The following is a 14,540-nucleotide window of genomic DNA, read 5'->3' as shown; positions in this document are numbered from 1 at the left end:
TACGGGTGACGGAGGCAGGAGGGTGGTGAGTGTGGGGCCAGCGTGGGTAACACAGCAAGAACCGATTTCTAAAGATAAATAAACATACAAATAGTCTTTGGTTTTATGGTTCAGCTCAGTTATTAGTATGTTTAACTATTTTATTAAGCAATGTTGGTCATTACAAATTTCTTTCTTTGGATTTTTAAGATTTATTTAATTTTATTTATTATTATTATTATTTTTTTAAATGTGCTCACCAGACAGAGAGAGAGAGCAGAAGAGAGAGAAAGGGAGAAAGCAGGCCTGCAGGTCCAAGACTCGAACTGCCGCTGGCCACGTGGGAGTCCAGCACCTCAACCACCGTGCTACCTACTGGCCCCTGGTCTTGTAACTTTTATCAACACGAATTGTCTTTTTGTTTCTTTTCATCACAAATTCTACTTTGTCTGTTGCTTATGGTATTACATTGAATTATTTCATTAATATTTGGCTGGTGTTCTATACTTTTATATTCAACCTTCTTGTTAACAACTTTATTTCTCATTTATTTTCATCATAACGTATTTTAACTCATTCTACATTATTTCCATTTATCATGCTTTTTCTGTTTTTGTTAGTTTTGACTAACAAAATTATTCTTAGTTCTTCTAGATATTACTCATAACATATTTAAACATATATATTGAAACATTTTTCCTGCTAATGTCTGGTATTAATAAACTCCTTTTTTCACCCAACAAAAGTCATCCCCAGTTTTTTTCTATCTTCTCTGGTCTTGAGATCTTAAGGGATAATTTCTCCAGAGAGTGGCTATCACCTTTTACAGCCAATGTCTCTTTAAATGCAGCAATATGTCTTCCTACTTCTTTATCACCTCTGCTTTTTAAAAATCTCTTTTCTTTTTAAAAACATATTTTTAATTTACAACTTAGAGTGGAGTTCAGTAGAATTATTCCAGGGATCAGCAGGTGGCATGGTGGTTAAGGCACTGGATCCCACACAGCCAATTGAGCAGTTCAAGTCCTGGACCCGGCAGCTTGAGAAACTCTCTGAGTGTATGTGCATACATGCCCAAAGTCTTGAGATGGCGTGGGGAAGGGATTACAGTGTGGCCATCTCCTCTGGAGGCTGATTTCTCACTTTCCCTCTCTTTCTTTGTCTCTTTCCAATGAACATACATGTTCTACAGTAAAACAAAAAATGTCCCAGGTCCCGAGAATGATCAAACAAAACTTGGTGGGGGGGACCCCAGAGGGAAGTTCATACTAAGATAGCAGAGCATGGAGAGATTGTCTGGGCAGACGTGGCCCACAGGTGAGTCTCGGCCGGAGAGGATGAAGAGCAGCTGCTTGGACGTGTCCCCAAGGCAGGGTGCCAGGCATTATGATGACTTGTGGAGTACTCGGAGTCGGCCTCTCAGCAGGAGGTCCAGCAAACACTGGGTAGAGCCCTGCTCACTCCAGGGGAGCCCCTCACTGGCTGGGGTCCCTCTGCTCCTAGCGCCCTGACCATCAGCTCTTTGTGGGTTTTGTGGCCTGATGGCTCCCCAGAGGGGCAGCAGGAGCACAGCCCGCATGCCAGGGGTCATCTGCAGGGCTGCCCGGTTCTGACACCAGCAGCCACGGCTGCTCTCTGACAGCTCTGCCGTGCACCCAGCCTGCCACAGTTCCACTGGGCCCAAGGCAGAAATGGAGGCTGCAGCTCGGCCCCCTGTGAGGGCAGATTCCCAGCAGGCTGGGCCGGGCTGCCCTTTTGCCTGCACTGCTGCCGCTGCTGCGCTCCGCCTCCCTTGAAGCCACCGCCCTGGGTCCTGGGCAGCAACCCGGCCAGTGATCCCACAAGCTCTGCAGGCCATACTGTGAGTGCCCTCTGCAGTTTCCCACACCCCAGCCGTTCTCCCCTCTCCAGAGGAACATCTTTCCTGTCCTCATGGTGGCGCTCTCTCCTGTGTTTCTTTGTACCTGCTCAGTCTCCCTCAGAGACATCTCTCTCTGCCTACCGGTGAGATACCACAGGATGCTGACCGTCAGGTTCAACAATATGTCACCACTTCATTCATGTCCCCGCCCCAAACCTTCCTCCTCCTGGAAGCCAGTGTAGAGGGGCCCAGTGTCTCTGATCGGGTGGTTCCCCTGTATAAGAGCCTTCAGGCCCCCCACCACCTCCTGGTGAAGTCTACCCTCAGTCCAGAGCCCCTGTGGCCCTGTGTGAGCTGTCCCAGCTCTCTCTGCCTGCATAGTCTCTGCCTTCGCAGGCTTACAGAGACTGAGACTGCAAAGGCTGTGGTTGCTTCCAAACCCATCCAGGCTGCTTGCCACGGAGAGATACAGAATCCCTGACTCCAATGGCCACAGTGACAAGGAAGGCCGTCCCAGCCCAGGCGGGGTGCCTGCTCTCAGCTCATGACGCAGCGGCTCCTCTGCTCCTGCCCACCCACGGGCTTTCCTCTGCTTGTCCAGGACAAGTCAGAGGACTGGTTCTCCACCTGGGATTCCTTTCATCATAAGAGGCCCCTGCCTCACCCCAGCAAATGCCCCTCTTGTCCCACTGCCAGAATGTCATCATCTAGATGTATCTAAGCCAACACTGCCAGAGCCAGGGGACCATCAGGGTGGATTCAACCAATCTCAACTCCCCTTCCAGGGTGGGGCTTTGTAGCCACTGGCCAGGACATTTGGGCTGGAGACCGCTCAGGACAGACCAAGGACTCGCGTGGGGGTTGGGTGAGCAGGCAAGCAACAGGGTTGGCTGCAAACGCCTTAGCCAATGAGGTGGGGCAGGGACAGACGCAGGGCTTAGCACGGTCGCCTCGCTGTGCGGAGTTCGTGTCTCTCTAGGAACTGTCCTTGTGGAGGCACGCGCCTGGCTCAGTGCCTCCCAGAGGGTATGAACAAGCAATGGGCAACGACAGTTGCGCGGATAACTGATGGACGCTCATCTCACATGTTTAACGTTATCACTGTGGTGACGTCGAAATGAACGCGTAGACTTGTCTTCCCGACACTGTGCACACTTCGGTCCAGCACGCCTGTGTCCGCTCAGCCTCTTAAACCCCCTTCCACATCACTCACTGAAGGTGACACCCACATGCAGTGGCCATGGGCCACTAAGAGTGAGTCTATTCAGGACCGTCACAAATCTGCAGCTTATCACTGCTACATTCTGCAGAACCATCTTGGTTACAGAGCCACTGATTTTATTATATTTCTCAATGGTCATTATAGCAGGGAATTGAGAAATTCTACAAATGGAATGAATGTCCAAGACCCGGCTCTGCCCCGGTGTCCTGGTACAGCGCCACGGCACTCGCACACACTAGGAAAGCCCTTTCAGCACGGGCAGGTGCATGGCTTCAAAGAACGACTTTTGAGACACGAGATCTTCAAAAACATGTATGCAAAAAATTCTGCTTCTACTCCACTGTGTCTCGTAGGAGGCAGAGCAACTTTGCCGTGAATTTTCAACTTTGAAAAAGAGTAATTCGGAGTCATTTCACATTGCTGTTGTGGGCAGATTAAAATGGAAGAATGAGAAGATGCTTCAAAATATAACATGTGTAATGACTGTAATTCCATCGGGAAGACCCTCGACCCTCTTCTCCGGTCCCAGAGCTGAAGTGGTCACCTGTCCTGGCCTCCACTGGCTCGAGGCCACTTAGACTCACCAACGAGGAACAGCACTCGAGCTGCTGGGGATTAACAGGTCGAAATGAACAGTTTTCTGTGTGTTCTCGTCTTGGGATGGTCAGGTCTAATCTGTCGGCCCTGCCTTTTTGCCAATAGCCTTCACACGCCATCACTGTGTCAGAAAACAGGGACGTCCCACACAGAGGACAGAAGTGGCCAGGCGGCTTCACAACTCCAGCTTAAGTGGACACCACGTTTGGGACATAATTTGTTGGTGCAATGTGTGACACATTTACAGTCAGGACTGCTTTCTCAGGGGGTTGGACAACCAAGTATTTTACAATCCTGCCACCCGGGAGTCCATGCTCCCTGTGTGCCCTGCTGGGTTACCAGGAGTGAGCTGGAGCCCATACACATGGGATGCTCGCACCAGTAACTTCCCGGTGACTGGTCAGCAGGGCAGGGAAGTGATATTGCAGATAATGCAGGGTGAGGGGAGAGAAAGATATTAAGTGAAAATAGTGTTGCTATAGGTTCTTGTAAGTCAAAGCTCAGTTTTTGAAATCATTTTTGTGTTTTAGGTAGTTGAAAGTTTCATCAAAGCTTTCAATATAGGAGTATTTATGAGTATGCCATTGTGTTCAAAGATAAGAAGAAATTTGCAGGCACTTAAAAGGCAAGAGTACTTTTAAAAATAACTATGGAATAGTTCACAAATATGATTTTTTTGTTAGACTTTTTTTTGGTATTGTTTCAAGGAAATGTTTTCTACAAGTGGAAATACTAGTTAAATCATGTTGTAAAGTCTCCCAAAGAATACACAGTCTAGGGACCAGAAGGTGGTATGGTTGCTAAGGCGCTGGATTCCCATATGGCTGATGAGGTTCGAGTCCTGGACCTGGCAGCTTGAAAACAGGTGCTTGTTGGGGACCAGCAGTTAGTGTAATGGCTATGTTGCTGGACTCCCATGTAGTCTACTGCAGTTCGAGTCCTGGACCTGGCAGCTTGAAAACAGGTGCTTGTTGGGGACCAGCAGTTAGTGTAATGGCTATGTTGCTGGACTCCCATGTAGTCTACTGCAGTTCGAGTCCTGGACCCAGTGGCTTAAACTCATGCTGGGCGCGTTCGCATTGTGTGCTCAAGATCCCGAGAGGAGAATGGAGGAGAAGAGATTGCGGCGTGACCATCCCCCCTGGGGGGTGATTTCTCGCTTTCTGTCTGTCTCTCTCTGTCTGGCAAGCGCACGCGCCCTATAGCAAAAACCTCTCAAAAAAACAAAACAAAACAAAACAAAAAACCAGGTACTTGTGCGTACATACCCAAAATCTAGAAAGAGAGGGGAGGAGGGCGGACTATGGTGTGGCCAATCCTCCAGGGAGGTGATTTCTCATTCTCCCTCTCTGTCGCAAGTGCATGTACCCTGTGGCAAAAAACAAAACAAAACAAAACAAAAAAACCCCCCCAAAAAACAAACAAAAAACAAAAACGAAAAAACAAACAAAATAAGTAAGTAAAAAGAGTACACGGCCATCGTCAGTCTGCCAGAGAGTACTTCCCTGGCCCATGTACGTGAAGTCCAGAGTAAAGAACTGGGTGAGCTCAACTGCAATTTTTTGAAAATGAGATGTGGAGGAGTTGGGAAGTGGCGTATTGGTTTTTCTGTCCTGTTAACTATGGGCCATCGATTTTCTGGGGGAAAAAAAAAGAGAACATTGCCTCAACTCAAGGATTCCTTTGCACTGTTATTAATGCCTGAGTTTACTGCGGTATTAGAACTCCTGAGCAAACCTCACACCCCACTGTGCACGCTGGCCCGGCCTGGCGCTCGGGACCTGGTGCTGCCCCCAGCTCAGGGAGTCCTGCCTTTCTAAATGCTGCCTGCACAGAGCTGGGTCCTTCCCCCACACTGCACACAGACCCTGGTGTAGTGTGGCTTTACTTATTTATTTGAAAGAAAGCCTTTCTCCAAGCGAGAGCTTAAGCCCTGGGACACGAAACAGCCATACCTGCATAATTGTGGGTCCCCAAAAGCCTTCAAGTCCCCTGGACTCTGGGCCACCGCAGGTCTCCCTGGGCCCATGGGCCTGGGGCTGGTCAGCCTGAGAATTGAGCAGAAAGCCAAGTGCTGGCCAGGGTGTCCCCGGAGGCCTCAGGGACTGCCCGCCCGCTGGAGCTGGTGGGCCTGTGCGCTGGGGCCTGGCCAGGAACATCTTCCTTGATCTCCATGGAGATTGTAAACACTTGAGCTTTGGGTGTGAAGGTAAGAATCTGCTAATGGCCACGCTCATGACACTCTATGAAAATAAACAAATGTAAAAATCATGCCAAACAGGAGTCAATCTAAAAATGAAGCCCATTTCAAGAGCATTAACACGACTTGGGATACCATTTCTTTTACTTTTTAAAATTTTGTAAAGAATTATTTTATTTAACTTTATTTATTTTAATCTGAGCAGAGAGGGACAGAGAGAGAGGGAAAGTAAGAAAGCAAGTTGCTAGGTTTGGGACTTGAACCGTGGTCGGCCTGTGGGAGTCCAGCGTCCTAACCACCACACCACCTGTTGGCGCTCGGGACCTGGTGCTGCCCCCAGCTCAGGGAGTCCTGCCTTTCTAAACGCTGCCTGCACAGAGCTGGGTCCTTCCCCCACACTGCACACAGACCCTGGTGTAGTGTGGCTTTACTTATTTATTTGAAAGAAAGCCTTTCTCCAAGCGAGAGCTTAAGCCCTGGGACACGAAACAGCCATACCTGCATAATTGTGGGTCCCCAAAAGCCTTCAAGTCCCCTGGACTCTGGGCCACCGCAGGTCTCCCTGGGCCCATGGGCCTGGGGCTGGTCAGCCTGAGAATTGAGCAGAAAGCCAAGTGCTGGCCAGGGTGTCCCCGGAGGCCTCAGGGACTGCCCGCCCGCTGGAGCTGGTGGGCCTGTGCGCTGGGGCCTGGCCAGGAACATCTTCCTTGATCTCCATGGAGATTGTAAACACTTGAGCTTTGGGTGTGAAGGTAAGAATCTGCTAATGGCCACGCTCATGACACTCTATGAAAATAAACAAATGTAAAAATCATGCCAAACAGGAGTCAATCTAAAAATGAAGCCCATTTCAAGAGCATTAACACGACTTGGGATACCATTTCTTTTACTTTTTAAAATTTTGTAAAGAATTATTTTATTTAACTTTATTTATTTTAATCTGAGCAGAGAGGGACAGAGAGAGAGGGAAAGTAAGAAAGCAAGTTGCTAGGTTTGGGACTTGAACTGTGGTCGGCCTGTGGGAGTCCAGCGTCCTAACCACCACACCACCTGCTGGCCCCTCATTTCTTTTTATTTTTTAGAAAATCGTTTTAGGTTTTTGCCATAGGGAGCATGTGGCCCAGAGAGGGAGAGAGAGGGTAAGCGAGAAGTCCCTCTCCAGGAGGGATGGCACATGTCACAATGTCACAGTCTCGTTTTCATCCTGCTCTCAGGATATGGGGCATGCACAAACACCTGGCTTGAGTTTCAAGTTGCTAGGTCCAAACTTGAACCGTAGCTGGCTAAGTGGCAGTCCAGTGCTTTAACCACCGCGCCACATCCTGGTCCAGGGATACCATTTCTTAAGCCTTTAGATATTACAAAAAGGATTTTTTTTTTTTTTTTTTTTTTTTTTTTTTTTTAAGGTTTTTGCCATAGGGCATGTGGGCTTGCCGGAGACAGAGAAAGTGAGAGGGAAAGTGAGGAATCACCTCCCAGGGGAGATGGCCATATCACAATCCTTTTCTATTCCCCTCCTGAAATTTCGGGTGCACATGCACACACAGACACACGCACGTGTGTGCCTGGTGTGATTTTCAAGCCGCCAGGTCTGGGGCTCGAACTGGAGACAGCCATGTGGGAGTCCAGCGCCTTAAACATTATACCACCTGCTGGCCCTTGTAGAAAGGTCTTCAATGAACACAATGGTGTCTTGATCACATCAGCAATGATGTGTGTGTGTGGGGCTCTGTACTTAAGAAAAGAACTCACATTTGTCTGCACTAACATATCAGGAAAACGACTTAACATGATGTCCACTTTTCTTGTCCATTCCTAAGAACCCTGAGTGTGACTCCTGCTTTGTGGATGAAGTCACTAATACACGCTCTTGCTAAACTAGGGGTTGACAGTTTCGCCTCCAAACCACTCTGAGGAGCTGTCAGGACTTTCTGCTTGGGGACAACACCGCGGGAGCACGGCCTGTGGCATGCTCCTCTTGGGGACCGCATGGCGCTTGCGAAGAATACTGCTTCCTTCTTTGCTTTGGTTCCCAGGACGCTCAGAGGAAGATTCTGCCACTCGGCAACTCGGGGACGCAGGGACAAGTGCAGCATGTGCCGTGTCACGCTGGGAGGCCCCGTCGACCCTGCTCTCATTATTTCTGGGCTCTCCTTTCGTACTTCATGTCTGTATAAGCCAGGTCACTCCTTAGAGAAACTAAACGAGAAAGCTTTTCATGGAGATCCTGTCCATCATTGGCAGGAATTCCTGCATGAAGGGGTGACAGGTGAGGGTGTTGGGGGTTGACCATTCTCCGAGGGACTGAGGCAGCCCCCAGGGGGACTGCTGAGACTTGGGTGTTATGGAACTTGCTAGGGGCGAGCAGCCAATGAGCAGAACGTGACCTGGACACGAGCGACTGTGACACGTCCCTGACTCTACCGTGAGGAAACACTTGGCTCTGCCCCGTTATAGCACGGTCACTATTGCAGCTGAGGCTGCAGCGTCAAGGCCAGAGGTTACTGGGCACCGGTCTGAGCGAGGACAGCAGTGGGCCGGCCACTGTTCCTCAGCCTGTCCCTGCCACCTGCCTGCCTGGGGCTGGGTGAGGCTGGGAACTCCAGCTTGTCCTCCAGGTTCTGTGGAGTGGGTAAGACTGGCACCCACCTCATGGAATTGCGTGTGTTGGATGGCAAAATGCAAGTTCTCATGATGCTTCCCCATGTAATAAGCTTGTAATGAACACTGTTTTTTTGTTGTTGTTTTTATGGCTTTTTTTTTTTTTTTTTGTTTTTTTTCTATAGGGCACGTGCGCTCGCCATTTTTGCTATAGGGCACGTGCGCTCGCCAGACAGACAGAGAGAGACAGAGAGACAGAAAGCGAGAAATCACCTTCCAGGGGGATGGCCACGCTGCAATCCCTTCTCCATTCTCCTCTTGGGATCTTGAGCACACACGTACACGTGCCCAGAGTGAGTTTAAGCCACTGGGTCTGGGATTTGAACCGTGGTCAACTACATGGGAGTCCAGCAACATAGCCATTACGTTAAATGCTGGTCCCTAAACACTGCTTTTAAAGCTAGCACTTGACCTAATCCTTGGCTTAAAGTAGTGAATGTGGAATGAGCGAATAAATGCAGATACGAGAAACTGACACGTAAAAGTCTGTTAAACTTCGGTCATTATATTGTTTCATGCCTACCTGAAGTATTTTAGAACATTGCTAGTGTGTAGAATGTTTAGCAATCTAACGTCATTTCTTCAGTTTCTCACTTGTCACTTAGCATGGTACTCCCACGAATACCCAAGTACACAAAAGTGTGACAACCTGTACAATTTAGAGACACAATTCGGGGTCACGCTATCTCCACAGAAACCCCACTGTGGCCCCTCCCCAAGTTTAACTTAATGACATTGATTTGGGGATCCTCCAATGCATCCATCCAGTTCCTCGCCCCAGCCGAGACGTCGGTGCCCAGAGCCTTTCTTGGGCCGGGAGGTGAGGCTGTCTGGTACCTGGCCACCGTAACTAACCCATCTCGGGTGCCCATGCAGAAACGTCTGTCCCTTTATGCTGATTTTAATTTTAGTTATCTTTTGACTTTCAGTATGTCTTCCTAGTGCATGATCCGGCCCTTTAGAGCAAGCTCTGGGAATACTAACCAGGGAGGTGGGGACTTGTGTGCGCCTTGGCCGGCCCTGGCACGAGGGCCGCGCTGGTCTCTGGGTACGAGGGGGGGCTTTCTGGGGTGTTTCTTCTGAAGCTTAAAAGGAGGGCAAAGACAAACACTGTCCCATAAGAAAACAAAAGAAAAAGGAAACAAAAGAAAAAGTCTCAAGGATTGTTTTCGGCAAAATTACAGCCACTCCATTCATCAGTTTTTGGCAAGTGCTAGCCTCCATTTATAACCTCTGTGCCTTTTTTTTTTTTTTTTTTTAATTTTCCAGAGGGTGCCTGCATTCAGAGATAGAGAGAAGGGGAGGAATGAGAACTAGGAAGTACCCCTCACCCCCACCGCTTGGGAAGGGTCACACCGCCATCCCTCCTCGTCCACTTCTCCACCCTGTCTGCATTTGGGGCACACACGTACACACGCCTAGTTTTGGCCTTTAGTCCAGGATTTGAGCCATGTGGGATCTGACTTCCTTACCAACCAGGCGACAGGGCCGGCCTGTCCTCGGGAAGGATTGTGCCTGCTGCGGGCCACGCATGGGGGAAACACGAGGACATCACGCTGAGTGAGACAATGCTGCCGCGGTCGCAAAGGCAAAATGCTATGTAATTCCACTCATGCCAGGTCCCTGGAGTGGCCCGGCTCCCAGAGACAGGAAGAAGAAAGGTGACTGCCAGCGCTGGAGGGGAGGAGGACAAGGGGTCGATGAAAGAATTCAGAGAACGGATGGTGGGTGTGGTCCACAACGGGAAGGTTCCCACTGCCACGGAATTGTTCTCTTAATATGGTTACAATGGTAAATTTTATGTCACGTCTATAAAATAGCTGCCCCACCAAAAAAGGTGATTCCTAGCTCCTCCACCCACAGCATGTCCCAGTTCCTTAATCCTGACCCCCATGCCGTCTTTTCCGCTTCTTTCCCCAAGGTTCCATTTCTAACACCAGCAGACCCCTGCCCCCACGCAGGGCCTTCGGGCTTGCTGTGTCAGGGGAGCTCTCACGCAAAGGTCTTCGGCATTTCTTCCCGAGTTTCACTACAAGTGTGCCTTGCCTACCCACAGTGGCAGAGGTACTGTGGTTCCCTTAGTTTATTTTCAGTTCTGTTAGAAAACTTTGCGTAGACATGCACATGTGATCAGTGACGCATGGCGAGCCATGAGGTTCGGGGGCTGAGAAAGTCCATGGTTTTGCTGCTGTAAGAATGTGTGGTGTGAACCGGTCACAGCCTTTCTGTTAAGTAATTAACATACCGGGGACTGGAAGAAAAAGGCAATAAGGAAAACAGGTCCCTCTCTTCCCCAACATGGGAAATCTTGCAATAGAGGACTCTTTATTGAATTTGTCTTTCCTTAAGTGAATCCTGCTCTGTGGCCCAGTTCCTTTTATTCTTCCAGCCATGATGAACCACATCTGTGGAATTCAGTATCAGCTATTCTGCAGCCAGCTGTTGCAGAAAGTCTCTTACTTAAGTCGAAATTAAGAACAGATCTGAGGTCGTCTACCTGCTGTGAAGTCCTGATGGAGTTACCAAGGACTGCCAACGGGGAGGGCGTGCCTGCGGTCCCTGTTCACACGACCGCGGGGCCACAGCGTACCTGCCTCAGCTGGGAACCCGCGCCATGCGGTCCGACACCGGTATTTGTTAATGCCATCTTTGCCATCACACAGAATATATGCACATCGCCAACGAGTAAAAGAAAATCTATGTCGCAATAAGCGTAGTGTATGACTCAACATTTCTCTTTTTTCCTTCTGTGTGGAAAACAAGGACAGATTGTTAAAAAATGCTGATTCCGTGGGAAAGTTCCGAAGATTTCTGCCACCGGGAAAGCAAATACGGCAGTCTCTCTACCACACACGGATGCGTTCTGCACATAGCCTGAAGTGTGCTTTGCTGATCATTAAACTACCTGAGAATCAGATATGGCTTCCTGTAGAAGCATCTTCAGACCTGGATGCAGCAGAGACGGAACAGACCTTTCCAAGGTGCTTCCAACATCACGCAGGCGTCCGTCGTAATGAAGCCTAAGCCTCCGGTCGGACCCACATGAGCTGCACAGGCCAAGCTGCTCTGTAAGGAGTCACCTTGGTGTAAACACGGGGACGGCCCAGATCACGGGAGGGGTCACTGTCTGTCTGTAGGAAGCGTGCATTACGTTTCATTCCTGAAGTATTCCTCATCTTTAAGAGACTCAAATTTTAAGAAACAAAACTGAGACAGCTTCCTCAACCGAGATTAAAAATATCCTGGTAAAGAACTTCAGGTCCAAGTGATTTGGAGCCATTTTACAATCAGCCCTGTTTAAAACGCTCTCTAAGCTTGTGGCCCCACCCGAGGGAGCACTGCATGGTGACTTCCACATGGACATAGCCAGGCCGAGTGAATTCCCTGGGCTCTTAAGTTATGTGAAAAGGAAAGATTTTAGGGAAGGACAGCAAGTTAGGATTAAATTAGGATTTTGGAAACTGTCAGCGATGAAACAAATGGCCAAGGACATTTACACCGGAAATGGTCCCCTGCTTCCAATAGCTCAGACTGTGTGTAGCGGCCACCCTGCTCCTAAGAGTCTTTGCTGAGGAATTTCCCGACAATTTAAATCCAGTTTAACCCCAGCCATTCTGAATCTGAAATCTGTAAGTGTATTCACACGAAGCTAGAATGAACCTTGAGTATCTACTGCTAAATAGGACACTTAAGTGGGCAGTCGGCGCTGGAATTCTTTCCGGGGAGCCTGGAGCTCCTGCTACAGTAGTTTCCTTCCAGCTTTCAGACAAACAAGGCCTGTGGGCGTGGGGGTGGGGGCAGGGACTGGGTTTTCTTTTTCACTCTTAGCTCTTCTTTAATGGAACTCCTCAAGAACCCGCCTAATCGAAATGTCCCCAATCAGTCCATAACCATTGAGCACTGAGTCATCACAAGGGCCGAGTGGAGTCCCAGAAGCAGAACACATGATTCCTTTGACAATATCCAGGACAAGTAAGCGTGTTCTCCCCCACCCCCCACTGATTTTTTAACCAGAATTATTGCTTATCTGTTATAAAATTATAAACAGCCAGAGAACCACCGTTAAGGTTTAGCCATTGAAACTGCGGACTTGGCTCCAGCCATATATGGTCATCTCCCTAAACATTTCCAAACAGGAGCCCTTCTCTGAGGGCTCCCAGGGGCTTCTGTTAAGTGTAGAAACGGTCCTTAATCTTTAGTGCCACACGTTAAAAGTTGGAAGACATTAAACAGCCGAAATGTTGGCAATGCTAAAAATATGGTTGCAGGAATAGTATGAGGACTCTTACTATTTGTGTACCGTTTTCTAATGTGTAGAACAAACTGACAATAACGCGTCCACACATGAACAATGCTGGTGACTTTGCATACCGTCATTGCAAATGCACTGGACTGTCGGTACCACACGTGGCCGGGGCTCAGGCCGTCCTTAGGTTTGGAGCCACAGACACCAGACCGACTCTCGTCCACTACAGAATTACATACTCGGGTTTTGCGTGCGTGAGAGACAGGTGTGAAAGAAAGGAAACCATCTAAGAGCACAATTGTTACTGTAGACAGACGCAGCCCTGAGGGAAATCACATGCGGTCCCTGACAGGCCCTATGCAAGGCTCCAGAATGGCAGTCACCCAACGCTGCAGTTTTGTTGTTTACTGACCTACTTGGTCGGCTTCAACACCGCCAACTATTAAGGCAGTGCTGTAGGCCTCAGCAGACCTAAGAACGCAGATGAAATGTTGTATGCCATCCACTCAACATCCCTCACCAAATACCACCCAAACCCTGTTAACACCTGAAGCTTGCCAATCTCTACAGGTAGCGACCAGTGTAAAATCTGCACACACAATCCATGAAATCAGTTGAATGGGGGATACTTCGATTTTGGCATTTTCCCTGTGTATGGCAAAGTGTGGGCATTTCAGTACTTTTCTGGAACTGGAGGAACTGGACTTGAACTGATCTTTGGGAATACGTTCCAAGACCTCTGAGGCTTCCATGCTGAAACCAGCGACTACGGCCCTTCCCTTTACCAGCCTGCCCTCCCAAGCGGTGCAGGTCATTAATCACGTAGAGCTTACATTCGATGGCCACGGATCCGCAGAGGTTCTCAGCTGTCCTTCCCCGTCTCTCCTCCCCCCTTCCTCCATGAGACACACGCAGGATGGAAACATCACAGACATGGGGACGGCCCTGTGTCCAATCTCCAGCTTTGCAGGGCACAGGTACTCCCACTCCCTCTGCAGCGCGGCCGGAGTAGTTTCGGTTGGAAATGGCACAAGTTGCAGGGGGGCAGGGGTGCCATGCGCTGCAGCAGCCCCGAGGGCAGGGGCGGCGAAAGGTGACCCGCAAGGATGGCAGCGCGGACAGAGTGCTGGGCGTCTGGGACCGAACCCACCTCCACTGCGGACTTATCACGAGGCACGGGAGAACAAGATGGCCAGGAGCCTGCGGGGAGAAGACAGCGCTACCCCTCGCAGGCCGCAACTCCGCTCCGCTACGTCACCGCCGATTAAGGGGCGCGCTCTCTCCCTGGCTCGGTCCTGCCCCTCCTTCTCTCTCCTCCTCCTTCGCCTGTAACTCCTCCTCCCTTCCCATCCCCCTCCCCGGCCCCTCCCTGCCCTGTACCATTAAAGGGTTTGGAGTCAAATTAGGATTTCAGTGGCTACAAACTACCCTCCACAGAGAGTGGCTGAAGTGAAGAAATGAAGTTTTAACGATCGAAAAATAACAGTTTAACTTTCAAGGATACAAGTAAGCCACAACAACAATCCTTTCAAGATTGCCACAGGGCAGAGTGGCCTTTCGGAAGACTTTCCAGGGGGCCCCTTTGATCTCCAGTCAGGACCTAAAGTATGGGTACTCTGCCTGCACCGCCCCCAGCCCCGAACAGTGACCAGGAAGTTAAGTGAAACGCGCACGCTCGGGGTTAGCGATGCGCGGGCATCTGGGGCACCACGGGATGCACACGGAAATCTGGATCCGAGGCTCAGCGCCCAGGTGCCCGAGCCGGCCGGCCCTG

The sequence above is a fragment of the Tupaia chinensis genome, unplaced genomic scaffold (assembly GCF_000334495.1).
Source record: "Tupaia chinensis unplaced genomic scaffold, TupChi_1.0 Scaffold144119_1, whole genome shotgun sequence".
Classification (NCBI taxonomy): domain Eukaryota; kingdom Metazoa; phylum Chordata; class Mammalia; order Scandentia; family Tupaiidae; genus Tupaia; species Tupaia belangeri.
The sequence above is the reverse complement of the archived record's forward strand: the minus strand, read 5'-3'. Positions refer to the sequence as shown.